Source organism: Camellia sinensis, chromosome 5 (assembly GCF_055761805.1).
Source record: "Camellia sinensis isolate YWXY chromosome 5, ASM5576180v1, whole genome shotgun sequence".
Taxonomy (NCBI): Eukaryota; Viridiplantae; Streptophyta; class Magnoliopsida; order Ericales; family Theaceae; genus Camellia; species Camellia sinensis.
In genome coordinates this window covers 161,720,168-161,747,904 of record NC_138965.1, presented here as the reverse complement: position 1 = coordinate 161,747,904, position 27,737 = coordinate 161,720,168, and the positions used below count along the sequence as shown (strand labels likewise).

The 27,737-nt window shown below is 39.3% G+C and overlaps 1 protein-coding gene, 1 long non-coding RNA gene and 1 pseudogene across 6 annotated transcripts in view; 1 reads left to right on the top strand and 2 right to left on the bottom strand.

Moving 5' to 3' along the window:
* Positions 1 to 27,737, bottom strand: part of LOC114276085 (plastid transcriptionally active protein) — a 302,545-nt gene that overhangs the window by 174,217 nt on the left and 100,591 nt on the right. The window lies entirely within an intron of this gene.
* The window catches only part of LOC145790953 (uncharacterized), a 215,388-nt gene that overhangs the window by 87,411 nt on the left and 100,240 nt on the right, over positions 1 to 27,737 (bottom strand). The gene's annotated exons all lie outside the window — the stretch shown is intronic.
* On the top strand, positions 1,264 to 18,409 carry LOC145790379 (G-type lectin S-receptor-like serine/threonine-protein kinase At1g11330; annotated as a pseudogene). The gene is made up of 8 exons (XR_014329051.1): positions 1,264 to 1,486; positions 2,838 to 3,048; positions 3,154 to 3,391; positions 3,498 to 3,648; positions 3,740 to 3,873; positions 17,859 to 17,960; positions 18,081 to 18,155; positions 18,241 to 18,409. The product of XR_014329051.1 is annotated as a G-type lectin S-receptor-like serine/threonine-protein kinase At1g11330 (transcript).

Sequence of the window (27,737 nt, the reverse complement as noted above, 5' to 3'; positions counted from 1 at the left end):
TAAAAGCTCCAACAGATAAAATATCCATGTTTTCAAAAGTGAGCGATTAATAAATCCAACTCCATTATTCCACTATATAATGAGCCAATTTCATTATTCCCAACTCAATTTCATATAATCACAATTTTTCCAAATTGATTATACCAATTAATTTATACAACCAATCAGGGTTTTCTACCCCATTTCCCAATATTGACCCAATGGTCTATATATCAACAACCAACAACGATATCATTATTTTGAAACCCATAATACACATTTTAGAATCAAAATAACAAATCCTCTTTTAACATTTTGAAACCCTAAGTCCCAAAATTGCCCAACTTCAACACTTTATCAAAACAACCATAAATCTTTGTCAAAGACCATAAGAGTGAGTAGGAATCCCTACCTCAAACGATGACACCCAAAGAAGAAGATGAAGAAAACGGAAATGCTCCAAATCCCGAAATTCTTGGATCAAAAGATAGCCCTCGACGATCAACAACCTTTTTGTAAAGGCCAAAGGTGAGGAGACAACTCCAGCTAGATCAATACCTAGAGAGAAGGCAAGGTTCTAGAGAGAGAGGCTCTCAAAAACGTTTTGGAAAAGTAAGAGAGAGAGAGAGAGAAAGTGTAGAAAGTGATTCAAAAATGCCCAGCTACCCTCTGTTATACGACATTCCCGCTCGACCGGAAAACACAATGCTCGAGCATCAAGAATAAAAAACTATGTCCGCTCGAGCGCAAGAAGGCCTGCTCGAGCTCCAAGACACAAGGATAAAGTACATCCGCTCGAGCGCGAAAACCAGTCCGCTCGAGCGTAGATTTCCATCTTCCAGAACTTTCACCAACGAGGTAGTATCCGCTCGAGCGCCAACAAGTCCGCTCGAGCGCAACCCGCTCGAGCGCAAGAAACCCCCTCGAGCGTAGAAAACACACTTGCAGAAGTTTTGCAGGGACTCGAAATGCTGGAATGGTGTAAACCCCGCTCGAGCGCAAAATGGCCCGCTCGAGCGGACCACCCAAAAACGGGGCAACAGCAATGGGAGCCAAAGCTCGACCAACCTCTAACAACCAAGCCCAACACATCCTAAAACTCAAACAAATGGAATTAAAGGACGACAACAAGATAGACATAACTACTAACTCCACGGAATCGAGTCCGGAATGCAACAGAACAGTAAAGGGAATACCGGAATCGCTATAATATCATATCAATGACTTAATTAAATTCTAAGCCAATCTAAAAAGAGAAATTTTCTTTTCAAACTAATCAGGGGGAAGCAACAAAGCTGGGATTGTGAAAGGGATGCGGTTGTTAATGGATGAATTGCATAACAGTGCCATAACCAATGATGAATTAAGCAATGCAGGAATGCTCATGTTAAGGGAGAAAAAGGATCGCGAGTTACCTTTTGTCAGTTTTTCTACTATAGAAACTGCTATAGAGTACTTCTCCGAGAAAAGTAAGATTGGTCAGGGTGGTTATGGACCTGTTTATAAGGTAAAAATATAAGGGTTAGTTACATTTATTTAGCATCCTATACTTTCACTAAAATTTCTATTTTGGCCTTTTTATATTTAATTTTGATAGTTAACCTCCTTACAGTTTAAGTTAAGTTGTAATATCATCATTCTGTTCATCTGACGTTAATAAACTTGACATAATTTGTCATGCAAGCCATATACTACCTTTTTCTTTCCTCTTTAGAGTGTTTCCAATGCTTACTTTCTTTTTTCATCAAATTTAAATTTGATGAAATAAGTACATTTTTTTTGCTCCAACCATGAAATCAAATCCATATCAAATGAGGAAAAATGCAAAACTTTCATCAAATTGAGGGAGGTTTTAGCGTTCATCAAATTTTTGCATATAGCCATTGAGGTTTCACCGTACACTGGACAACCGGCCGGTTATCCTGCCAAACAACCTTCTGCTTGCAAAGTTGCCCATTGTTGCTTGTGAAATTGCCCATTGCGGGTTGTCCTCCTAGTTGTCTTGCCAGTTGCCCTCCCAGTCAATCAGTTATTTGATGAAACTTGAAAAATTAGCATTGGAATGCGTGGTATCAGATGAAACTTTTCATCAAATCTTTACTCAAATTTGATGAAAAATTAGAGTAAACGTTGGAGATGTTCTTAGCACCACTGCACTTTCACCAAATTCTCACTTTAGTCCATGTAATTTTAGTAAAATTTCACTTTGGTCCTTTTATTTTTAATTCACATCAACCTAGTTAACGAGAGATAAGGGTGACATTGCAATTTGACTTCAATGTAAGCAGTTAACTATCACAATTGAAAATGGAGGGACTGAAGTGATATTTTACTAAAAGTGTAATGATGCTAAGTGCAATTAAACCAAAATCTATTTTTCCACTTGGGATAAAATATTACTTTTTTGAATGACGCTCTTTCTAATTTGCCATCCCAAAATTATGGATTAGTTATAGAAAATTCTAGTGGTCTAAAGATTCAGGATTAATATGCTATTTTGTTTTTCCATTCAAGAACCATCTTACATTTTCTTGTGATAAATATATAAATCTTTATAGCATTACTACTTTTTTTAAGAGTTGTACTACATCTTCTAATACATTACTCCCATTTTGACCTCTCATAAGTTAGAAGAGAGAGAATAGAGAGAGATAGAGAGAGAGGAGGGATGAAGAGTGTGGGTGTGGTCCATTCCACGTCTTTGGGGGTGAATTGGGGTGCTCAGTTAAAGCTCCCAAGCAATATATATATACATTTTTCCCTTTTAATGCATCACATTATCTTTCTTTCTTTCTTTCTTTCTTTTTTTAATTACTTTTATGAATTTTGTGAGATGATTAAGAAATTTAAATTTTCAGGGTCAGTTGGTTAATGGACAAGAAATAGTAGTAAAAAGACTTTCTAGTAGCTCAAGACAAGGATTAGAGGAATTCAAGAATGAGGTTTTATTGATCTCAAGGCTGCAACACTGTAATCTTGTAAGACTTTTGGGTTGTTGCATGGAAAGAAATGAGAGGATACTAATATATGAATACTTACCCAACAATAGCTTGGATTTCTTTCTATTTGGTTTGTTACTTTGCTACCTACAACTAATCAATTGCCCTAGTGATTTCTTCCTGGTCTCTAGTGTTCTTATGTGTATTTTTTTTCTCCATGCAAATTTTATGGCAGATGTGATGAAACAATATTTACTAGATTGGAAAATGCGTGTTCATATCATTGGAGGAATTTCTTAGGGCCTATTGTACCTTCATAAGTACTCCAGATTAAAGATCATTCATAGAGATTTGAAAACCAGCAACATTTTATTGGACAAGGACATGAATCCAAAAATATCTGACTTTGGCACTGCCAAAATTTTTTGTGATGATGAAAATCAAGCAAGCACAAAAAGAATTGTTGGAACACAGTAAGTGAGATAGACGTTTCAAACATGTACAAATAAAATTTCTTTATATAGATATCAAATGCATTGGATTTCCATAATAATATAATCTATTGAATGATGGAAACAGTGGTTACATGCCCCCTGAATATGCTATGGATGGTCTCTTTTCTGTGAAATCCGATGTTTTCAGCTTTGGAGTCATAATGCTAGAGATCATAAGTGGGAAAAAGATTATAAGTTTCTATCGGCCTGATCGTGCGTTGAACTTACTAGGATATGTAAGTAACTGAAATATTGTCTAATTTTGCAAAAACTCTCTGTTTGTTTTTCTAGACTGACTTTGTATGATATTTTTATTCACCTGTTTAGCCATGGGAGCTTTGGAAAGAAGGGAAGGGTTTGGAGTTTGTGGATCAAGCATTAGTTGAAACATGTTCCACAAGTGAGGCTATGCGATACATTCAAGTTGGTTTCTTGTGCGTTCAAGAAATTGCAGCTGATAGGTAAAAAATGTTGGATATTGTGTCTATGCTTACCACTGAAACAATGGTTTTGCCTACTCCCAAGCAATCCGCTTTCTCTAAAATCATGGGTGTGACAAGTGTAAGTATGCCTAAAACCCTAGAACTTTGCTCTATAAATGATGTCACAATTTCAAAAGTAGAGGTTCGATGACATTTATGCATGTATTACGAATATTGTCTATCGAATAAATTTATCATTGTAAACAATGTCATAAGTTGAAGATAGAAATGCTTGAACAGAACATTTGTGTTTTGTAATACAACGACAATCATTGACGGAGGGACATAGGGGCAAAGGGGGTGATGTGCCTCCCCTGACTTTTCAAATTTTATTTTTATTTTTTATTTTTGGTGGGTCTTGCTTACATATAGTGCCCCTCTTATACATAATACACAGCCCTCCCAATTTGCCCAAACACACTACAACACCGCATACACGCACGTTGATGTTGTTGTTGTTTTTGTTTGTTTTTGTTTTTTGAATCCAAATCCCAACCAAACACTGACACACAACTCCCAACTACTACTGTTGAGAGGGTATTCCCAGCTATGAATATTGAGAAGAACCAGTTGCGGAGCTGAATGGGTGATGAATGAATGAATGTTAGCTTGGTTGTCTACATTGAGAGAGATATTTTTAATGGCATTGACAATGATACTATCATGGAAAGATTTCAAAAGATGAAAAATCGTCGAGGTTAATTGTAAAAGTTTAAAATTAAAAACTTTTTGTAATGAATATTAATTTTTAATGTTTAATTTTAGCTCAGAAAATTATTACTATGTTATTGTTATTGATTGGAGAAACTTTTTTTTGAGAATATAATTAATAGGTGTGCTAGGTTTTTGTTCTTGGCAATCCCGATGTAGCTTGACTTTTTCGCGCCCCCCTTTTGAGAGGTCGAAATATAAGCCCTACAGTTCGGACTCCCACGGTTCTGAATCTGATCTCACAAGTGCAATGTGAAATTGATAAACACCAAAAAGTCCAAATCTGGCAAATCTTTTGGAAAATCAATTTTGAATCAAATTGCAAAAAATGGACTGCTTTGCCAGATATAGAGTCACCCCCTAAATATTTTATTTTGGAAAAATTTAGGAAACCCATGAATCGTGCCAAAGGCCACGTGTTCGTCATCACTAAGATTGTCTCGGGTCGGGAATTTAGATACGATGGGGGAAGGTCATGAATACATTTGAGCACCCCCACTAGCCCGATCAAAGATCGGCCTCTACTAATCATGATATGAATCTTATATATATTATATGCTCTTGTACCGGTTTATTAGGCTAGAATTACTATGTGATGCACACACACACAAGTATAGACTAACTTGCAAGAATTGGAACATTTCGAGTCATGTTTGTTTGCAAAATTATTTCAAAATATATACCATTTGAAAAAGTGATCGCATATGAACATTACTCAAATTGTTCTAATTCAAGCAAACAAGCCTTCATCCACAGGCATTCAAGTAGTTATAGCATTTAAGCAATTAGCCTCATGGTAAGCATGCTAGACATGGCAGCAATCACACACATGCGATATGCTAAAGCGAGTAAAGGCTTATCTAGAACTCCAAGCCAAAAAAAAATGAAATAGTTAGAAAAATGCATGATTCCAACTTATGCAATATGATTAATGCAACACATGCGATATGCGATTAACAGGCTCGGCTACTAATATGGTATATGAATCCATTAAATAGCATGCGATCTAAGCACCTATTCAAATAAGCGTAAATAATAACAATGCAGTTAGGATGATGAATCGAGCCTCGGTGCATGCAATACAAGTGGATGCAAACACAAAGTATGCTAAACAAAACATAATGCCCCTAAACTAACCATCGTAAACAGTCAAATAAAAGGGAGAAGGATGTGGGGTTGGAAGACATACACATTATTGCATTGCAATCTCACGAAGGAGAGTCCGAATAAACTAACTAGCTAATTAAATAACTAATTAGGCTAAGCTAATTAAGCTAATTATTACAAACTGAAATGAATAAACTAGCTAAGCTACTTAACTAATTATTATAACAAATGAATTAAATAACTAACTAGTTAATTATCACAACACAACTAGTTAACTACTTTAACTAATTAAATAATTACAACACAAGTGCAATTAAAAAATTAAGTAATCTAAACAATCTAAATATTAGGCTAACTATTCTGCCTCGGGAAATGAGGGATGTTCATGCGCATGCTTGGTTTCCACCTGAAAAGACCACCGTTTTGCTTTTGGAGAGCCTCTGTTGTGCAATAGAACACATACACTATTGCCCATTTCCAAAATAAGTCTACTCTGCCAAAGGAACACACTGTTGAAATTTGCATCAGTAGTCGATCACCAGTGATGGCCGGTCGGCTATCAAAGGTGGTCTGCCAGCCATGGAAAGTGGCCTGCCTGCCATTGCTGCCCAGTTCTCTTTTGCTGCAACAGAGGACAAATAGAGCATACAGGTTATTTCAAGGGTTTGTTTGCACAACTAACCCTTCATTTTCATGAGCAAATCAAAGGAGTACTGAGCTCAGTTCACAAACTATTAATGGATGCAAGTTCATTGCATGATGGCTTATGAAACCAAGTGTGGAAGTTCAATAAATGAAAAGCAAGACACAAATCTCCTCCCTTTCATGAATGATCAAGGGAAATGGTGACCTTGGAATCTTGAATCATTTCATCACTAATGAGTATGAAATGGTTCAAGTTTCCATGTGTTCAATTAGCATCCAATTGAACACAGCCAAATTATTATCTTGTTCACTTTTAATTCCAAGTTTTAGTTACTCCATTTTAGTTACCCTTCAATCCTTTAATCAATTGAGTCCAAAGGGTGAGATTAAGTCCTTTAATGGAAAGAGGGCTCAAACCAAAAGTTGTTTTAGGCATGAAAGAAACATCATACCGTTGGTAATGAATCCCTTAAAGGATTAAACCATTGAGTATGACACCTCAATCTCTTGCTTTCAACAAACAAGTAGTTTAAACCACTTTCAAAGCAAAACAAAAGCCAAGAAAGGAGGGAGGTTGCAGAGATGCTTAAGTGCTGAAAATGAGTGAGAAAAGCATAAATAAATGCTATCAACTCAAAGGAGAAGGTGTCTAAGGCCTAGAACACCAAACTCATGAGGACTATTACACTACAAGTATGCAAAGCAAAGCTCAAATGCAACTAACAGCCCAAAATAGTGCTAAAACAGTCTAAAATAAGTCCTAAAATATGCTGGACTTGAGCTAAAAATAGCTAGATTAACATGCTAAAACATGGCACAAACTAGGCTAGTAAGCAAGACATAAGGAGGGGAGGCTAACCGATCCAAATTTGGATTTCAAAACATGGTTTTGGCCACTAAAAAAGCTTAGAAAATCAGTGTTTAAAAGCTTGGAAAAAGATAGTAAAAGGGTGGGAAACATAAGGGCAAAGGCCTCCAAAACAAGGTATAAAAAAGGGCTCTCAACCCCTCAACCTTTAATGGCCCTTAGACCCAAGCTTCAACGCAAAAATATAGAGTTTTGATAGCCCCAAAACAATGGAAAAACAGTAGGAATAATAGCAAATAAAACAAAGCTACAAGCAAAGCCTTATACCTTTTGAAGAGAAGAGCAATTCCAAGCAACAAAACCAAGTAAACACATCCTCTAGAGCTCAAACCAAGCTCAAAAGTACCTCAGCTCAAAGATGAGAAGATTTGGATAAGGGTGTATAGGCAAATGTTAAGGAATTGTAGGCAAAAGTGTAGGAATTTGCTAGAGAGAGAGAATTGTAGAGAGAGGAAAATTTTTGATCTAAAAAATTTTCTAACTTTCAAACATGAGAGAGGGGCCTTCTATATATAGAAAACATGAAATTCCCTTAAGGAGATCTAACCCTACATGTGGGGATGGATGCATGCATCTGTGCAAACATCTGGCACAGTTGGCATAAAATATCTGCAAAATACACTGGTTGTCGGCCGACCATCAGTGGTCGGCAGCCAAAAAGTGATGGTCGGCAGCCTAAAAGGGATGGCCGGCAGGCCACTAAAGGCTGCAGGCTTGGAAAGCTAGGCTTAGTCCAAAACTGGGACAACAAAGGCACAAGGTTTGCAAGGCTCAAAGTTGTGGTATTCCGCTGAGGACTTCGAGCACTTGATGAACAAATATGTTCATCATCAGGTGTGTATGCGAGGACGTCCAAGTTGTAAGGGTTGTCGAAAATGAGGTGTCTATAGTTGCCTCTCTTTGACAGAACTCAGAGTCATGAAATGACGTGAGTGAATGTCAAAGTCTGAAGATGACCCATTTTTGAGAAGGCTGTAAGACTTGGACAAATAATCAAGACAGAAATAAGTAGTTGCGCTCAAGTTGTCTACGTATCCCTTTGCAAGGAATCAAACCAGCGTAGTTCTAGAGCAAAATGCAAATGATACACAATGCAATAAAACAATGTAAATGATATACAATGTAACAAAATAATCAAATCACAAGTAGTGCAAAACCACACAAATACCATAAAGGGATGGAGATACAAAATCAAACTATGTTTTATATAGAAAAGACGTGGGCAAAACCAAACGATGCCTAACACAGGCTAAGTGTCGACATCCTCAATACTGGCCTCAGCGCATCATGGATGCTTACACATAACAGAACCATGTTTTAACGTAAAAAGGGTGCAAGCATATGCAAAACTATGTTTTTCATAGAAAGAGAAAGAGTACAAGTAATTGGATGGAATGATATAAGTGAGGGATGATCTGTAGGGGAAAGATAATGATCCTAAATGCTGAGTACAAATAAATAAAGTATGATGCAATGGATACAATGAATAAGAGGTGCAAGCCGAACCACATCTTATCTAGAAAGGGCATGGACACAAAATAGACCACGTTTAACACAGAAAAGGTACCGATGCCCTCAATACTGGCCTCAGCGTAGCATGGGTACTTACACATGACAGAACCATGTTTCAATGAGGGAAATGTATGAGCACATGCCAAACTAAGCTTAACATGGAAATGATGCATGATGTAATGGTTGTAATGGACAGTGTAGTAAATGCATGTAATAAATTCTATATGCAATGTGATAAAAGTACTGGATAATAATGGATGCGATGCAGTGGCTAGGAAGTGAAAGTACCTGGCAGAGGCAATTGGCGATGACTCACCTTATGCTGCTGTGGATCTTTCTCTTCTTCTTAGTTGCGACTTCTTCCTTCAACTTGTGCTTCCAAACAACAGGTACTACTTTTCTCCTTGTCTATGTTCGCAACTTTCCCTATTCTCTAATAAGGTGACAAACTATCTTGGTTTAGTATCCAGAATTGAGGTGCATACAAGCTACCTCAACCTATGGGGCTGCCATACAGATTTCAAGCCGAGGATACACCCTTAGGTATTTAAACTAGACTTTAGTCTCGAAAATCTCGAACCTTAGCGTTTTAGGCCTCAGCCATTCAAACTCTAGTTTTCGCCATCTTAGTTGATCTCCTAAGAACTCACCGCAAACACAGGCAGGTGGCTATACTAGACCATCGGAAGTCGTTTGGGCACGACAAACACCAAAGGAATTACACCTTTAGAGGATTTAAGGTCTCCTAGACCAAGAGAGTGCACAAGACAGTGCGATGCAGAGTGAATGCACAAAATAGTGCTATACAGGTGCACAAGACAGTGCAAGTGAGGTGCACAAAACAGTGTGAGTGGTGCTCAAAATAGTGCGATGCAGATAGAATGCACAAAACAATGCGATATAAGGTGAAATGCACAAGATAGTGCGATGTAGGTGCGCAAGATAGTGCGATGTAAGTTGAAATGCACTAGACAGCGCGACGTAAGTTGAAATGCACTAGACAGTGCGATGCAGGTGAGCGGTGCATGGGATGCAGAGGGAAATGAGTAGTACTCAGAGTAATGCATCATGTACTTTACGAAATGAGTGCAGGGCAACTTGCCACAACTCATTGAAATGCAACACAAAGGGAGACAACTCGGCAAAACTCTGTTAAGTGCAGAACAAAGTTAAGAGCAAGAGCAACTAATCACACAGTGTAGACACCCCATTTTTGACTGCCCTTAAGACTTGGGCGTTACTGATGGTTTACTTGGTGTTGAAAGCTGTGCAGTGCAAAGGTTCGGTTTCTTCAATGACAGGAGAGTCAAATCCTAACCTTACACCTCATTTTGGACCAAAGCTATTTTGAATCGTTTTTAGACCTTAAAACCCTCTCTTTCAAAACATTTTTGAAACAAAGTTCCTACGATGCTCTGAGGCTCGCATTTCATTAAATGTTGTGCTTTTCGGTAAACCGAGCAAGGACAAAGTGGAAATGAATGAAAGAGAGATGAAATCTCTGAAAAATCTTTTAAAACACCTTGTTTAGGGGTTTGGAATTGAAGAAAAGGAGAAAGGAGAGAAGAAAACTAGTTTGGGAGAAGCTCGGCATCAATCCGGTTGGATCGAAACTGCGCGACTTCACCAAAACAGACACAACTTTTTGTACAGTTGGAATTTTGATGCAAGGCTAGTGCCATTGGAAAGCTAACTTCTAAGGCTTCAATTTGGACACCTGGCAGCCACTTTTTGGCCTTACCATCCGTTGGCCGACCACTTGTCTTTCTGGGAGACCACTTTTTGTCCTGGAAAACCATTAAAAGTAGCTGGCCGACCACTTCAAGTGGTCAACTTCTTTCCTCACCTTTTTGGAGATATTTTCAGTCCAGTTGTGCCAGCTGGAAGGCACAGAAGCCATCCTCCATACACGTGTATAGAGGGATGGCTTTGAGGCCAAAGCTTGTCCAACAAGCTTGTTCTTTGTTCTCTATAAAGGAGAACCTCCTCCTCTCTCCTCCAGGTTCAGTTTGGAGTGGCTGGAGCTATAAATACATCATTTGTATCTATCTTGCACCTTTGCTTCATTTTTGTGTTCAAAAGTGCACATTCTTCATACTTTAACACACAAACACACACTCAAACACCATACTCTTGGAGCTGAGGTCCCTTGAAGTTGTTTTTGAAGTTTTTGGATTGGTTTTGGTTCAAAAAGTGTGCTGGAGTTGCAGCCTTGAAGGTGTTCATCAAGGGTGAGTTTCTAGCCTTTTAACCCCTTGTTTTGCTTAAGCTTTTAGACCCATTTGCATGCTGATTTAAGCTTAAATCTTAACTGAAAAAAGTTTTGTTTTCCAGCCCTTAAAATTTTTGTTTAAGGCTACTTTTTTGTTGGGGGTGGTCTACTCCCTCTTAGGCCTTGTTAGGCCTTGTTTTGAGCCACTCCTTTTGGCTCTTGTCTTAGCCTTTGCATGACCTTTCTACCACTAAAATCTAGAGGATTTTCAGTGGTGGAAAGGTGGTTTTGGGGTCCTAAATAGGAGAGGGTCATCCCCTCTCCTTGTGTTTTGAATACTTGCTTCATATGCCTCATGTGTGAGCATGTTTGTTAAGCTTATGTTGGCCATATCTTCGCTTGTATTTAGGGTTATTTTGCTATGGCACACCACTGTTTTTACTTGGTTTAGTCACTCCATGCATGCCTTATACACTTGTAGTGTAAATCTCATAAGCTAGTCTTGTATGCTTCATGAAGTAGCTTGTCATTCTAGCTTGTTTCAAGTCCATTTCAGCATGTTTTTGGTGATGTTTTACCATGTCATACCTCTGTTAAGGTTTGGCTTGGTTGGCCCTTGCATGCTCCATGCACTTATAGTGCAATTTCATGAACTAGCCTAACATGCATTACGTGTTTAGACCATCATTCTAGCATGTTTTGGCTTAACTCTAGGAAGCTTTTGTCCATGTTTTAGCATGCTCTAGCTCTGATTTGTGTTGTTTTGGCCATGCGTGACTTTCTTTGTATAGCCATGGTTCAATCTAGCTTGTTAGCTTTGTGTATCAAGTCCACTAGCATGCATTGCTTAGCCTCTTTGAATGATTTGGCATCATTTGTTATGAGATTTCAGTGTATGTTTCATGGTCATACATTCTCATCTTTCACTTATTCAATGCGTTGGAGGGTTTTCCCTTTTATGCCTTAACATGGGTCATTGCATATGCCTTCATGCTTAAGCTTGCGAGCTATCATTTCAGTGTTTATTTGGGGTTATTTTGCCATGATATAAATCTGATTTTTGTTGGCAAAGCATCTCATGCTTGGTCTTGGTAGGTGTAGTGTAATCCACCTTATTTGCCTTGCATTTGTCATGCTTTATGCCCTTCATGCTAGCTTGTTTTGGCTTCCTTCCATACATGTTTTAGACTCATTTTGACATGTTCTAGGACTATTTTAGGTTGCCTTTGCCATATGCTTCATGTTTTGCATAGTTATAGTACAAGTGCCTATGCTAGTTTCAAGCTTTGGGCACCATAGCATGCTTCATTTGTGTTGTTTAGATGATTTGGCATCATTTAACATGACATTTCAGAGTATGTAGCATTGCCATGTTCCCACTTCATTCACCCTTTGAGTGCCTCTAAGGGTTGTGCATTTGTTGCCTTCTTTTGGCCTAGTGTGTATGCTTGCATGCCTAGGTCTTTGAGCCTTTATCTCAGCATGTTTTGATTTTTGTCTTGACCTATTTAAGCTCTGTCCATGTTTGGTTCAATCATTTGTGTCATGTATTGCATGCCCTTTGTGTAGTCCCTTTAATGGCTTTGTGCCTTAGGCCCTCTTGTATGCTTTACTTGTGTTGTTTAAATGATTTGGCATCATTTCACATTTGATTTCAGAGCCTTTAGTGTTGTTACACTTCCATGTTTATTGCTTCTTCATCATGTTTGAGAGTTGTGTTCTTAGGCCTACTTGATAGGCCAATGCATGTGCATGCATGCCTTGCCCTTTTGTGCCTTTGTTTTGGTGTTTTGGCCACTGATTTGGGCATGGCTGAGGTTTGTCCATTTTGGTTTAAGTCCATTGAACATTTTAGTTTGCATGTTGTTTGCATGCTTATGTTGTCTTGCATTGAGTATGCCATGTCGATTCATCGCATTAAGTATGTCGTGTTGTTCATTGCATTGTGTATGCCATGTTCTTTGCATTGTGTATGCCATGTTGATTACTTTGCATTGTGTATGCCATCTTGGTCTTAGCATTGTGCATTGTGCATGCCATTAGCCTTGTTAGGTTGTTCATGTTACATTGCATGCTTGCTATGTTACATTACATTGCATGTTTGCATGCTTGTCCCTTGCATATTGTTCGCATGCTCGTTTCATTGCATTGCATGTTTGCATGCTTAAGTTGCATTGCATGTGTGCAGGCTTGAGTTGCTTGCATTGTGTTTGGAATAGGTGTTAGTCCAAACACGGGAAATGAGGGACGTTTCATACTTGAAGTGATGAAACGTGCCTCAATTCTCGGTCGTCGACGCTCTTGATCATACATGATAGAGTCTAGGCTTTATGTGTTTATGTGTGCATTCATTTCATATTGAATTGTGCAACTTCGCCTCTCGGCCATCATGCATCGAGATGCGCGATTGGTGACCCGAGGGTTGAGAACTACACTCCCTTGAGCTTATGAAATGATAGGGAGGGTGGTTGTGCACACATATCTTGCAAATACATTGCCATGCCCTTTCTTGCTCTCTGTTGCAGCAAATTGGTGAAATGCAGCAACAACTGGTCGGCCAGCCAGAAAAACTAGCTGGCCGACCACTTTTTCTATTTTGCAACAACAAAAAGTGGTCGGCAGGTGGTCTCCCACACCAACAACTGGTCGGCCACCCTCCCACAGGTCCCCAAGGTGAGTTGGAAGCTTTCTGGAGCTTGGTGCAAAGTTCTGAGGACAATTGCAAATAGAGGCAAGTTGGGGCATCACGACAGATTTCCGAACGAGGCGACCGGACATGCATACTCTTCTCCTTCTGAGGACATTGCTTTACTGTTTTCCTTAGCTAGTTTACGCTTTGGTTTGTACTTAATTAGCTAATGTGCTTAGCTATTCGATTCGTGTTGTAATAATTAGTTGTAGCTAGTCATTCAATTTTGTTTTGTAATAATTAGTTTAATTAGCTTAGATTAGCTAGTTAGCTCTTTATTCGGACCCTTCGTCGAGAGAGCCAACTGTTATAATAAGCATGCGTGTCTGTGATGCATGTCTTCCAACCCCCATTCCTTTCTCCTTTTTACTTAACCGCTTACGATGGTTAGTTTTAGGTCCTATTTTAATTAACATCCTTATGCTTCGCATGCGTGCATCCATTCATCTGTTTTGCATGCACTGGGCTCGGCGCATCATACAAACTATATTGTATTTCAATACATCTATTTGAATACATGATCAACAACATGCTATCAAGTTGCATTTCATATGATATTCTAGAATAGCCGAGCCTATTTTAGTTGCATTTTTGCATGTGTTGCATTATCCATCTTAACATGAACTAGGATCATGTTCATATGATATTCTAGAATAGCCGAGCCTATTTTAGTTGCATTTTTGCATGTGTTGCATTAGCCATCTTAACATGAACTAGGATCATGCATGATTTCTAACTAGTTCTTTGTTTTGGCTCGGAATACACCGTAAGTGTTTACGCTTTAGCATACTGCATGTGTGTTAATGTTGCCATGAAAGCATGCTTGCCATGAGGCTAACTGCTTATTTGATATAACTGCCTAAATTCCTGTGGGTGAAGGTTGGATTGCTTGAATTGGAACAATTCATTGAAATCCACATTTTAGTCTACTTACGAGTAGCAAACTTCAAATCATTTTCACAAACGAACCTGCAATGTTTTGTTCCAACTTAGGTGATTTAGTCTATACTTGTATGCTGTACGCATCACATAGTAATTCTAGGTTAATAACCAGAATAAGAGCACATGTATTTTCAAAAACAAAATATCATGCTTAGTAAAGGCCAATCTTTTGATCTGGCGAGCGGAGGTGCTCATTGCATGACCTTCCCCTCTCGTACCCAAGTTCCCGAGCCGATGCAACTTTGGTGATGACGGACACGTGGCCTTAGGCACGAGTCAGGGTTTTCTAAATTCTCCCAAAATAAAATATTTAGGTGGTGACTCTGTATCTGGCAAAGCAGTCCATGTTTGGCACTTCTTTACAAAAATTAATTTTCCAAAACGATTTGCCGGATTTGGACTCTTTGGTGATTTATCGGTCTTGCATTGCACTTTGTGAGATTAGATTCGAACCCGTGACATTGAGTCCGAACTATAGTAGCCTAGAGAACAAAACGGATTTCGCGCCCTCGCAGCACAGAGCCCGTAGAGTTCTTGGGACGCGTCTACACGCAGTTCAACTCAACTAGAGTGTATAAGTATGCAGGCATAATACAAAACACATGCATTAATCAGAGGGAAAATGGCAACCCCAAGAGAGTTTTGAAATGGTTGGAGACAACTTTCGAAAGCTGAATCATATCAGAATCAACATGGGGGTAAACTTCCCTATTCCAGGGGAAAGTGCCCAACAAATGGCTTTGACAGACTGAGAGATAGGTTGGGTTTATGCTCCTTGTTCAAATGATGACCCAATCAGATACACTGGAAATTGCCCCTAGTGTCCAACCATTGGCCACCGGTTGGGTTCATGCCCTTTGTTCGATGGATGGCCCGATTAGATGTACTAAAAATTGCCCCTAGTGTCCAGTCATTGGTCATTGTTTTCAACATTATCTAGGCATGTGTGATAGGGATCTTCATATCCTAGAACAGTTGCCAACCAATCAGACTCATGCTTCTTTTTGGTTCTAGAATGTTGAGAACTTACTTTGGACCCCTCCGAAGCAATGACGGTTTCCTCATATACACTTTGCAATGATCATGAACGTGATGCCCCTTGTATGGGCACTCTCAACTTGTTTATGAATTCCACACATGGACTTGTTTTCAAGTTTGGAGTGAACATTCGTGTATAGAATTTTGACCATGTCACTCTGTTGAACTTTTGAGCAACAGACTCGTTAGGGTGACTCAATGAAGAGTGCTTTTGAGCGACAAACACGTTATGGTGACTCGATGAAGAGTGCTTTTGAGTGATAGACACGTTATGGTGACTCGATGAAAAGCGTAGACCGAGACAAACACCAGGCACGACACAACAAAACTCACAGCTGACCCAAAAGCAGAAAAAGACTCAAGGTAACTGATCGTTTACAGTGCCCCTAGTTTTACTTATACTCCCTTTAAAACTCAATTTCGCAAAACTCGAGTTTTGATTTTTTTTGCTCAAGATAAAGATTCTACTAATAAGTTCAAGTGTCGAAAATTTCTCCACTTGTTGATTTGAGTTAGTTCTTTCTTACCCAACGCAAGTATGTGATATGCACTGCAGTCCGTGTAGCTCATGGATTGATGCGAAGCTGACGACGTAAATTGGGCAAGGTGATTGGGTTGAGATGAATGAGATGGATATGGTTAAGACCGAACTTCAGGATGAAGTTGCCTACGTATTCCAAGATGGGAATTAGGTCAACCTAGTTTATAGGGGGTTAAGGTGCACTCGGGTATTGACACTCTTCTTTTGCGCTCTAACTTTTGCCAAAGTCGCCCTTTCAGGGTTTTCAACCATGCGAGCTATATTTTTTTTGATTTCTCATTTTTCATGCTCTAACTTTTTCTTAGGTCACCCTTTCAGGTTTTCGGCCTAGCTAGCCTCTCAAGGATAAAGTTACAACATTTGTGGTGAATTTGATCAATGGTCATTCTTGCCCTAACACTAGAACTGGCTTTGCCTTGATTTAAGCGTGGCTCTCCATTCTCTTATGCATGTCTTCTTCTTTTATCTTGCTCCATTTGCAAAGTTGACTTTTCTTGCAATATGGCACCTTCTTGCATTGGCTTCCCTGAATTCAGACAAAAGTTCCCTTCCTCACAGTTGATTGGATTTCATTCCAATGGATGCCCCTGGCTTGACGATTGACTTCTTTTTCTTTCTTTCTTTCCTTTTCTTTTCTCTTTTTTTTTTTCTTCTTTTTTCTTTCTCTTTCCTTTTCCTCTTTTTTTTTCCCTTTTTTTTCTTCCTTTCTTTCTCTTTGAAATAATGTAAACACTAGTGGAGAAATTCTATGATTTGTGAGGTCTAAAAGTTGCCTTGTACTTGTAGGTCTGAAAGCCGCCTTGTGCTTGCCAAAATGATCGTCTAACAGCAAAGAGAATCCCCAGGACAATGTAAAATACCACGCACAATTCTGAACCTATCTTTGTAAGTTTTGCAAAAGAAACAATTTAAAATTTTTGAAATCATGAATGATTTTGCGCCGATAAGTCAAAATTCACTTAAACCATTCAGGGGATCCTTCTCAATACTTGAGCTTATTAACAGAATCTCATAAAAAAAAAAAAAAAATTCAAAGTCATTTTCTATTTGCAAAGGGTCACACATGCATAACTATAGGCACAATAAAATGATCAAAAACTTGAACCCCACTTCCTTATAAAGATGAAGACTTGAGGGTACATAAGAGCCACTAAAAAAAAAGAGACTCAATCGACGCAATAACGCAAGAAAAGACAAAGAAAATAGCACTCACAACACAATTATTTGCAGGACACAACTCAAAAATAAAGCATTTCTGAGACAAAAGGGGTTTTCCTTCTCCAAGCCCATCTGCAAAATTTCAAAAACAATTTCAAGTAGCCTACAGGAAGGTCCAAACCTGCCTTCAATTCAGCAATACACATCCACACCTAGAAGGATTGATTTTCGACTTTCAAATCGGGTCTTAGAGATTGAATCTCATAATTACGTTGTCCCCATACATCTTCTTAACCAAAACAATTGTTTTTTTACACCATGTCCCTAGTTCAGAAGGTCCTTCTCAAGTGCTTTCGACAATTACCCTAGCTGAGATTGAGATTCATCATTCCAACCACCAGTGATGGCATCATTGTTTCATCAAGCTTGAACTCACCAAGATTGAGTAAACTTTTCATCCCTTCAAAGATTTTATTCCTTTTGCTCAGACCGGAATTAGAAGATTTAGGAATGAACACAATGGGTTTGGGCTTATTGACAGGTACAATGTGTTGGCTAGGGTAATGGATGGTTGTTGGCAAGTTGTGGAATGGCAATCTATTGTTGCTAGGGAGAGGGTTATTGATAGTTTTGGGATTTTTAGGTGGGGTGATGACTTTGTTGTCAATCAAATCTTGAATTTCATGGCGAAGACGAAAGCAACAGTCAGTATGGTGACCGTACTGTTGATAGAATGCGTAATATTGGGTAGAGTCATGTGTAGGTGGGAGAGGATTAGGGAGAGGTCGAGAATTGAGTGGTTTGAGATCCTTTCTCCATTAGTACGTTTAATGCACAGGTTAGGCTCATATGGAGTTGGGTGAAGGTTCATTTTTGGGAGAATGAAGCATTAGGTTTTGAAATATTGGAAAATGGAGTGGCAGGTGTTGGTTGGGTATTCATAGGCTTGGGATTGGAATTAGGATGGGTGTTTCGGGTAAAGCATCCCTTTTCATTGTTTGCCCCTTGATTCAAAATGCTCTCATCTTGAGCAACAAAAGTGTAATCCACAGTTTTTACAACAACTGCAAGCACTTGCCTTCAAAGTCTTAATAGCCCACCGAAGTTGTGCATAAGGATCAATACTTATCCTAGCTTCATTCTTGCCACTTGCTTCTACTTGGCCAAGGGATTGGGTGGCTATATCGAAGCGAGGCCCATTTATTGTTGATCTGTCATCACCCAAACTTGAGATAGTTTCGGGTTGGCCCTTTTTAACTGTAACTCACCCCAAGATTAGGGAGCTTTTTGATGGGATCGAAACCCCAAATATTAAATCTGCCACCATTCCTTGAAGGTCTTTAATCATTCTCATATTAGCAGTAGTGGGCTCACCCATTTGGCATCCTTGGCGTACTTGAATCTGATTGGGTGCATCCATCATGCACAAATCAGTACTTTTTAGAATGAACACCTCTGGGTTGGGTAAATGGGTTGGGGTGATATATATGCTGGGGTTGAAGGTAGATGGGAGTATATGGATGAGGTTAAGGTGGGCAGGAGATATTTGGTCATAGATGAGAAGTGGGCTGGTGGTAACATTAAGGTCTTAAGGTGGAGTTATTATCTAGTTGTCGATGAGATTCTGAACCTCATGACAAAGGCAGTAGCAACGATCGGTGCCATGACCGTGCTGCTGATGATATACGTAGTATTTGGTGGGGTTATGTCTGGTAGGGAGTGGGTTAGGCAGAGGTTGAGGATCAAGGGCTTTGAGATGCCCTATTTCCATCAGCATTTTTAGTGCTCTAGTTAAGCTCATATAAAGGGGGGTGAAAATTCTGCCATGAGCTCGAGCTGGGCTAGCTGTTTATAGGCTTATATTGGCAAATGGGTCGGCAATTTTAGGAGTGGCGAAGACAGTATTGATTTCAGTGGGTTTGGGAATAGTGCTACTGCCAGCATTGGTACTTTCTGAAAACACTCTCCTTGTTGGTTTGCTTGTTCTGGGAATAATCCTTTTGTTGAATGCACTCTCAATCTGAACTCCTAATTCATGCAAAGTTTTGAAAGTGAATAGTGGAGCAACTATCAATTTTTGCAACATATCAAGCTCAAGGTTCTACACCACTTTCCACAGTTGGTCCATTTCAGACGAGCGATCTGTCATCTGTGCTACCTTTGCTCTCCACCTTACAAAAAACTCTACAAAAGACTCTGTAGGATTCTGGTGGGCAGCTTGAGGCTCTTGAGTGGTCATTTCAATTTGGGTATTGTAAGAATACTGATCGACAAATGTCTCAGCCAATTCTTCCCAGTTCTGCTTCACTGTATCCTTTAACTTTGCGTACGAAGTGGTTGTTATACCTGACAAGGTTCTTCCATACAGAGAGAGAGTTTTTGAGGCTTAGTTAGACCTATCGGTTTTAGGACATCCAAGAAAAGCCAGATATGTACGATATGATCTCTAGACTCGTCGAAACAGTCAATGTGTGGTATTTTGAATCTAGCTGGGAGTCTTACAGTAGCCTCAGTGTACCCCTCCTCAATGTCAGGAATGAAGTTAATGCCCTGTGTCTTTTTAAATTGCTTCTCAAGGTTAGCAATTTTTAACAAGGTCGGATCAAGATCATTAGTATCAAGGGGATAAAGCCCGTCATTAAGCTGCATCAGGGGTCTGAAAACTCGAGCTTGAGCCAATCTTTCTCGAGGATCTAGACCTTGCAAATCTTCAACTGGCGGAGGTGGGTCAAAGTTCGGCTAGGGGCCCAGGACTGGATGTGTAGTAGATGCCCCAGATGGGCTTTGCATTTCAGCATTGGTCCCATCTTATATGGTAATTCCCTGATTTAACACCACTATCAATGGCCACAACTTTTTCTACACTTTGTGTCATCACGGGTCTGTTGAGTTGGCAATCGGGGAAATGGATGAGTGTAAGCTGAGAGCTAACTAACAAGAATTTCAACCCAGTTATATTTGATGGATTTGAATTGGATTTGTCTAGACGGGTTTGACTGGGATTGGGATTTTTAGAGTGGGTCTTTTGGCATTGGTTGGATTTTTTCTGAGTTGGCCTTTTGCAGATCAGATGGACTGGGCCTTTGTTGAGTGGGGTTTTTTCTAAATTGGATGGACTGTGATAGATTAAGGCTTTCCGGGTTGGATTGGATTGGGCCTTTGTTGAGTTGGGTACTGCTCCTTCTTTGGCTCAGACAAACCTGGCATTAAAAACAAAAATGCCCTATTAGATTAGGACATTGGTTATGCTGGTCAAAACAAAGCAAGATACAATTTTGGCCCCGGCTCTGGTTCGGGTTTTGATATTTTTCCACTATATGAAACACCCCTGAATTTTAACCCAAATTCTGGTTCTAATATGACCCTCAAGTTTGAAAGGAATCGCCTCAATATTAAGACTCTCCAAGGATTGCATCATATATTCTCAGAGAGTTCACATTTTTCACAAAAGCAATCAAAACACCCCTATAAGAGGTTTAGGGTTTTCCTATCCTAGCTTCGTCAGGAACTAGGGTTCACTATTCAAACAAAGTGGTTTTCACATAATCCTGCACTTCGGGTGAGCATCCTGTCCTAGTTTGGAACAGTCTCTATGGCTTTACTATATGCAGCTAGGCCAAATGGTCAAAAGGGTATCTTAGCAAGACTACCTAATATACCTTTCGCACCTAACACCGAGAAATGAAAGGAGGATCAAACGGTACAGCGGTAGTCCAGATCCAAGGATTTTGTTCCCATCTTGGCAGAGCCTGTGACCGATCAGCCTTTTGGAAAGCTTTTAGGCAAGCCTCTGGCAAACCGTCCAGGAATAGCAGATGGCAACACAGTGACTTAGGTGCACCAATGCAAATGCAAATGCCAAAAACATGTAAGTGTAGATAAAATTTCATATCATGAATTTCAAGTCAAGTTCTCTAAAATGCAAGCGGAGTCACTAGAAATTATAGCTCGACTTTTTCGCACCCCCCTTTCAAGAGGTCGAAATATAAGCCCTATAGTTTGAACTCCCGCAGTTTTGAATCTGATCTCACAAGTGCAATGTGAAATCGATAAACACCAAAGAGTTCAAATCTGGCAAATCTTTTGAAAAATTGATTTTGAATCAAATTGCCAAAAATGGACTGCTTTGCCAAATAAAGAGTCGCCACCAAAATATTTTATTTTGGGGAAATTTAGGAAACCCATGACTCGTACCAAAGGCCACGTGTCCGTCATCACCAAGATTGTCTTGGCTCGGGAACTTAAGTATGAGGGGGGAAAGTCATGAATACATTTGAGCACCCCCGCCAACCTGATCAAAGATCGACACCTACTAATCATGATATGAATCTTATGTACATTGTATGCTCTTGTTCCGGTTTATTAGGCTAGCATTACTATGTGATGCGCACACACATAAGTATAGACTAACTTGCAAGAATTGGAACATTTCGAGTCGTGCTTGTTTGCAAAATTATTTCGAAATATGTACCACATGAAAAAGTGATCGCATATGAACATTACTCAAATTGTTCCAATTCAAGCAAACAAGCCTTTATCCACTTCAAGCAGTTATAACATTTAAGCAATTAGCCTCATCGTGAGCATGCTAGACATGGCAACAATCACATACATGAGATATGCTAAAGTGAGTAAAGGCTTACTATAGCGCTCGACTTTCTTCGCGCGTCCCCCTTTCGGAGAGGCGCGAATTGGTCTCCTACAATTCGGACTCTTGTCACAATTCTGAATCTAATCTCACAAAGTGCTATGTGAGACTGATAAACACCAAAGAGTCCAATCTGACAAATCATTTTGGAAAATCAAATTTTTAAATCAAATAATGCCAAACTGGACTCCTTTGCCAAATTACAGAGTCGCCACCTAAATATTTTATTTTGAAAAATTTAGGAAACTCTGACTCGTGCCAAAGGCCACCTGTTCATCATCACCAAAGTTGCCTCGGCTCGGGAATTTGGGTATGAGAGGGGAAGGTCCTGAAATGAGCACCCCCGCTCGCCCGATCAAAGGATCAACCTTTACTAAGTATGATATGTTGTTTTATAAACGCATGTGTTCTTGTTTCGATTATTAGCTAACATTACTATGTGATGCGCGCAACATACAAGTATAGACTAAAATCGCAAGAATTGGAACAAAACAATTCATGTTTGTTTTTCGAAAATGGTTTGAAAGTGCCACCCGCAAGTGGGCTAAAGCGCGGATTTGCCACCCTCAAATGGGCTTAAAACATAATGATTTGCCACTTCGCAAAGTGGGCTTAAAACTCACATTTATTGAATTGTCCTAATTCAAGCAACAAAGCCTTCATCCACAGGCATTCAAGCAGTTTAACATTTAAGCAAATAGCCTCATGGCGAGCATGCTATCATGACAACACTCACACTCATGCAAGTATGCTAAAGCGTAAAACTTACAGTGTACTCCAAGTCAAAATAGAAAACTAGTTAGAAATATGCATGATCCTAACAATACAAAGTGCCTAATGCAACACATGCAATAATGCAATTAATAGGCTCGGCTATCTAAGATGGCATATGAATGAAACACTTGATAACATGCTTTGAAACATGTATTCAAATAAGTGTATTGAAATTGCGATGCAGTTTGAATGATGCACCGAGCCCGTTGCATGCAATACAAATGAATGATGCAAACATGCGAGCATAAGGTATGCTAATCAAAACATGTCCCTAATCTAACCATCGAAAGGAGTTAAATAAAACGGAGAAAGACGTGGGCTTAGAAGACATGCACACACGCACGAATAAGCTAAGCTAATCTAAGCTAAGCTAACTAACTAATCTAATTAAACTAATTAGACTAATTATTACACAACAAAATGAATAACTAGCAAACTACTTATTAATTATTACAACACTTAACTAATTAGCACACTAATTAATTAAATTACAAGCTCATGCTATCTAACAAATAAAGCATTAAACTACATAGCCTCAGCTCTGCTTCAGAAATTTGAACATGCATGCATTCGGTTTCTCGCCCCGAAAAGCCCACCGGTTGGCTCTTGAGAGGCTCTGTTTGCAGGGTGTCTCCAAGAACTTTCTGCTCCACCTTACCAAATCACTATTGGGGAGTGCACCAGTGGCCTTCCGGCCATGAGGGCTTGCTGTCGGCCATTTACCGACCAAGGGTGGGCTCTGCCGGCCAACGATAAAGCCTTGCCGACAACTGATAAGGCACTGCCGGCCACTGGTGTGCTGAATCACCACTCTCTTGAAGCCAAACACACTTTGAGGAACAAAACCAAGTCGAAACCACCTTAAGGAGTTCCAAGAGAGCCTCAAGCAATCTCAGCCTAAAGATGAACCACTCTTGTTAAGGGTTGATAGGTTAAAGATTGATGTATGCAAGCTTCTAAGCACAAAAGCTTTAGAGAGAGAGAAATCTAGAGAGAGGATTGTAGAGAGAGAGGCTCCCAAACTTCTTCCTAAATTGTTCTAACCTTCAAAACCATAGAAATGCCTCTCTATATATAGGAAAATTCAAGCCTTGGTCGAAAATATCCCAAAAGGAACAGTTGTAACAGCTGGAACAAAAATATATGCCAAAAACTGACTTTCAGCATCAATGGCCGGCATTTCATCATTGTTGGCCGGCACTTCATCATTGTTGGCTGGCAAGGAACACTCTTGGACGGCAAGGGGTCTGCATAGGCCATTCATGGCCGACACATGGCCAGAAAAGCCCATTTATGGCCAGCATCCTCCATCTCTGGTTGGCCAGAAAAATCTGTTTTTAGGCCCGACTTCAACTGGGCATAACTCCTTCATATAGACTCCTTTGTAGGTCATTTTTGAGCCTAAATTGAAGCCCTAGAAGTCTTCTTTCTAATGGTGAAAGTCTCACATCAAAATTCCAACTTTGCAAAAAGATATGCCTCTTTTAGTGAAGACTGCTCAGTTTCGATCCTACCCAGATTGATGCCCAACTTCTTCTCCAACTTGGTTTCTTCACTCCTCTCCTCTTTTCTTCAATCCCAAACCCCTAAACAAGGTTTTTTAAATATTTTTCAAAGAGTTCACCTCTCTTCCATTCATTTCCATTTTGTCCTTGCTTGGTTTATCGAAAAGCGCAACATTTAACAAAATGCGAGCATCGAAACATCATAGAAAATTTTCAAAAACTATTTTGAAAGAGAAGGTTTTAAGGTCTAAATTTTTTTTTGGTCAAAATGGCTTTAGTCCAAAAATGGAGTGTAAGGTTGGGATTTGACTCTCTCATTGCCGAAGAAATTGAACCTCTGCACTGCACACCTCATCACCAAGTAAACAATCAGTGGCGCCCAAGTCTTAAGGTCGGTCAAAAATGGGGTGTCTACACTTACCCAGTACTCCAAGCCAAAAAAAGATGAAAGAGTTAGAAAAATGCATGATTCCAACTTATGCAATATGACTAATGCAACATATGCGATATGCAATTAATAGGCTTAGCTACTAATATGACATATGAATCAATTAAATAGCATGCGATCTAAGCACATATTCAAATGAGCATAAGTAATAATAATGTAGTTATAATGATGAACCGAGCCTCGATGCATGCAATACAAGTGGATGCAAACACAGAGTATGCTAAACAAAACATAATGCCCCTAAACTAACCATCGTAAGCAGTTAAACAAAAAGGGAGAAGGATGTGGGGTTGGAAGACATACACATTATTACATTGCGCTCTCACGAAGGAGAGTCCAAATAAACTAACTAGCTAATTAACTAACTAATTAGGCTAAGCTAATTAAGTTAATTATTACAAATCGAAATGAATAAACTAGCTAAGCTATTTAACTAATTATTACTACAAATGAATTAACTAACTAACTAGTTAATTGTCACAACATAACTAGTTAACTACTTTAACTAATTAAATAATTACAACACAAGTGCAATTAAAAGAATTAAGTAATCTAAACAATCTAAATATTATGATAACTATTTCGCCTCGGGAAATGAGGGATGTTCATACGCATGCTTGGTTTCCACCCGAAAAGACCACCGTTTTGCTTCTAGAGAGCCTTTGTTGCGCAATAGAACACACACACTGTTGCCCACTTCCAGAATAACTTTGTTCTGCCAAAGGAACACACTATTAAAATTTGCATCAGTAGCTAGCCAGCCAGTGATAAGGGTTGCCGACCACCACTGATGGTCGGTCGGCTATCAAAGGTGGTCTGCTGGCCACCTGCTGGCCATGGAAAGTGACCTACCAGCCACTGTTTCCCAATTCTCTTTTGATGCAACGAAGGACAAACATAACATATATAGGGTATTTCAAGGGTTTGTTAGCACAAGTCACCCCAATGCATGATGGCTTATGAAACCAAGTGTGTAAGTTCAATAAATGCAAAACAAAACACAAACCTCCTCATTTTCATGAATGATCAAGGGAAGTGGTGACCTTGGAACCTTGAATTATTTCATCACTAATGAGTATGAAATGGTTCAAGTTTCCATGTGTTCAATTAACGTTCGATTGAACACAACCAAATTATTAACTTGTTCACTTTTAATTCCAAGTTTTAGTTACTCCATTTTAGGTACCCTTCAATCCTTTAATCAATTGAGTCCAAAGGGTGAGATTAAGTCCTCTAATGGAAAGAGGGCTCAAACCAAAAGTTATTTTAGGCATGAAAGAGACATTATACTGTTGATAATGAACCCCCTAAGAGATTATACCATTAAGTATGACACCTCAATCTCATGCTTTCAACAAACAAGTAGTTTAAACCACTTTCAAAGCAAAACAAAAGCCAAGAAATGAGGGAGGTTGCAGAGATGATTAAGTGCTGAAAATGAGTGAGAAAAGCATAAATAAATGCTATCAACTCAAAGGAGAAGGTGTCTAAAGCCTAGAACACTAAACTCATGAAAACTAGTACACTACAAGTATGTAAAGCAAAGCTCAAAAGCAACTAACAGCCCAAAACAGTGCTAAAATAGTCTAAAATAAGTCCTAAAACATGCTGGACTTGAGCTAAAAATAGCTAGATTAACATGTTAAAACATAGCACAAACTATGCTAGTAAGCAAGACATAAGGAGAAGAGGCTAACCTCCCCAAATTTGGACTTCAAAATATGGTTTTGGCCACTGAAAAAGCTCTGAAAATTAGTGTTTAAAAGTTTGGAAAAAGATAGTAAAATGGTAGGAAACATAAGGGCAAAGGCCTCCAAAACAAGGTATAAAGAAGGGCTCTCAACCCCTCAACCTTTAATGGCCCTTAGACCAAAGCTTCAACCCAAACATACAGAGTTTTGATAGCCCCAAAAGAATGGAAAAACAATAGGAATAATAGCAAATAAAACAAAGCTACAAGCAAAGCCTTATACCTTTTGAAGAGAAGAGCAATTCCAAGCAACAAAACCAAGTAAACACACCCTCTAGAGCTCAAACCAAGCTCAAAAGTACCTCAGCTCAAAGATGAGAAGATTTGGTTAAGGTTGTACAGGCAAATGTTAAGGAATTGTAGGCAAAAGTGTAGGAATTTGCTAGAAAGAGAGAGAATTGTAGAGAGAGGAAAAGTTTTGATGTCAAAGTTTTTTTAACCTTCAAACATGAGAGAGGGGCCTCCTATTTATAGAAAACATGAAATTCCCTCAAGGAAATGTAGCCCTACACGTGGAGATAGATGCATGCATCTGTGCAAACAGCTAGCACAACTGGCATAAAATATTTGCAAAATACATTGGTTGCCGGCTGGCCATCAGTGGTTGACAGCCAAAAAGTGATGGCCGGCAAGCCACCAGAGGCTGCAGGCTTGGAAAACTAGGCTTGGTCCAAAACTGGAACAACAAAGGTACAGGGTTTGAAAGGCTCAAAATTGTGGCATTCCGCTGAGGACTTCGAGCATTTGGCGAGCAAATATGTTCATCATCGGGTGTGCATGTGAGGAAGTCCAAGTCGTAAGGGTCGTAAAAAATGGGGTGTCTACACCCGATTAATAATACTCCTTTCAGTTGTAATTTTGTTCAGCTTTTATTTCAGTGAGGCTATGAGTTTTATATACGAATCCAACCCGAATTGTGCCTTGTAGAGAAGTTTGTGGTGTTAATTCTTTCATGTTTGCCACTTCACTGCCTATGTCGGGGATCGAGTGGCCATTCCTGCGCTCGAGTGGAGATCATGACTTTTTAGAAGTTTCACTCACCTGCTGTAACAACCCTGACACATGATTAATGTGTAATCCATGATTAAGCATCCCTAGTAACTAGTCAAGATGAAATCTTGAGTTAACTGCTTGTGCATTACATTATTTGAGTTTCTATCTGTCCCTCGTAAGAATATCTGTTTGCATTGCTATTTCTGTTTGTGAATTGAAGGCCTTATCGGCATCTAATCACAAAATTGACTTGATATATGTGTTATTTAGGAATTTTAGAATTTTTTTGGTAGGTTTAATTA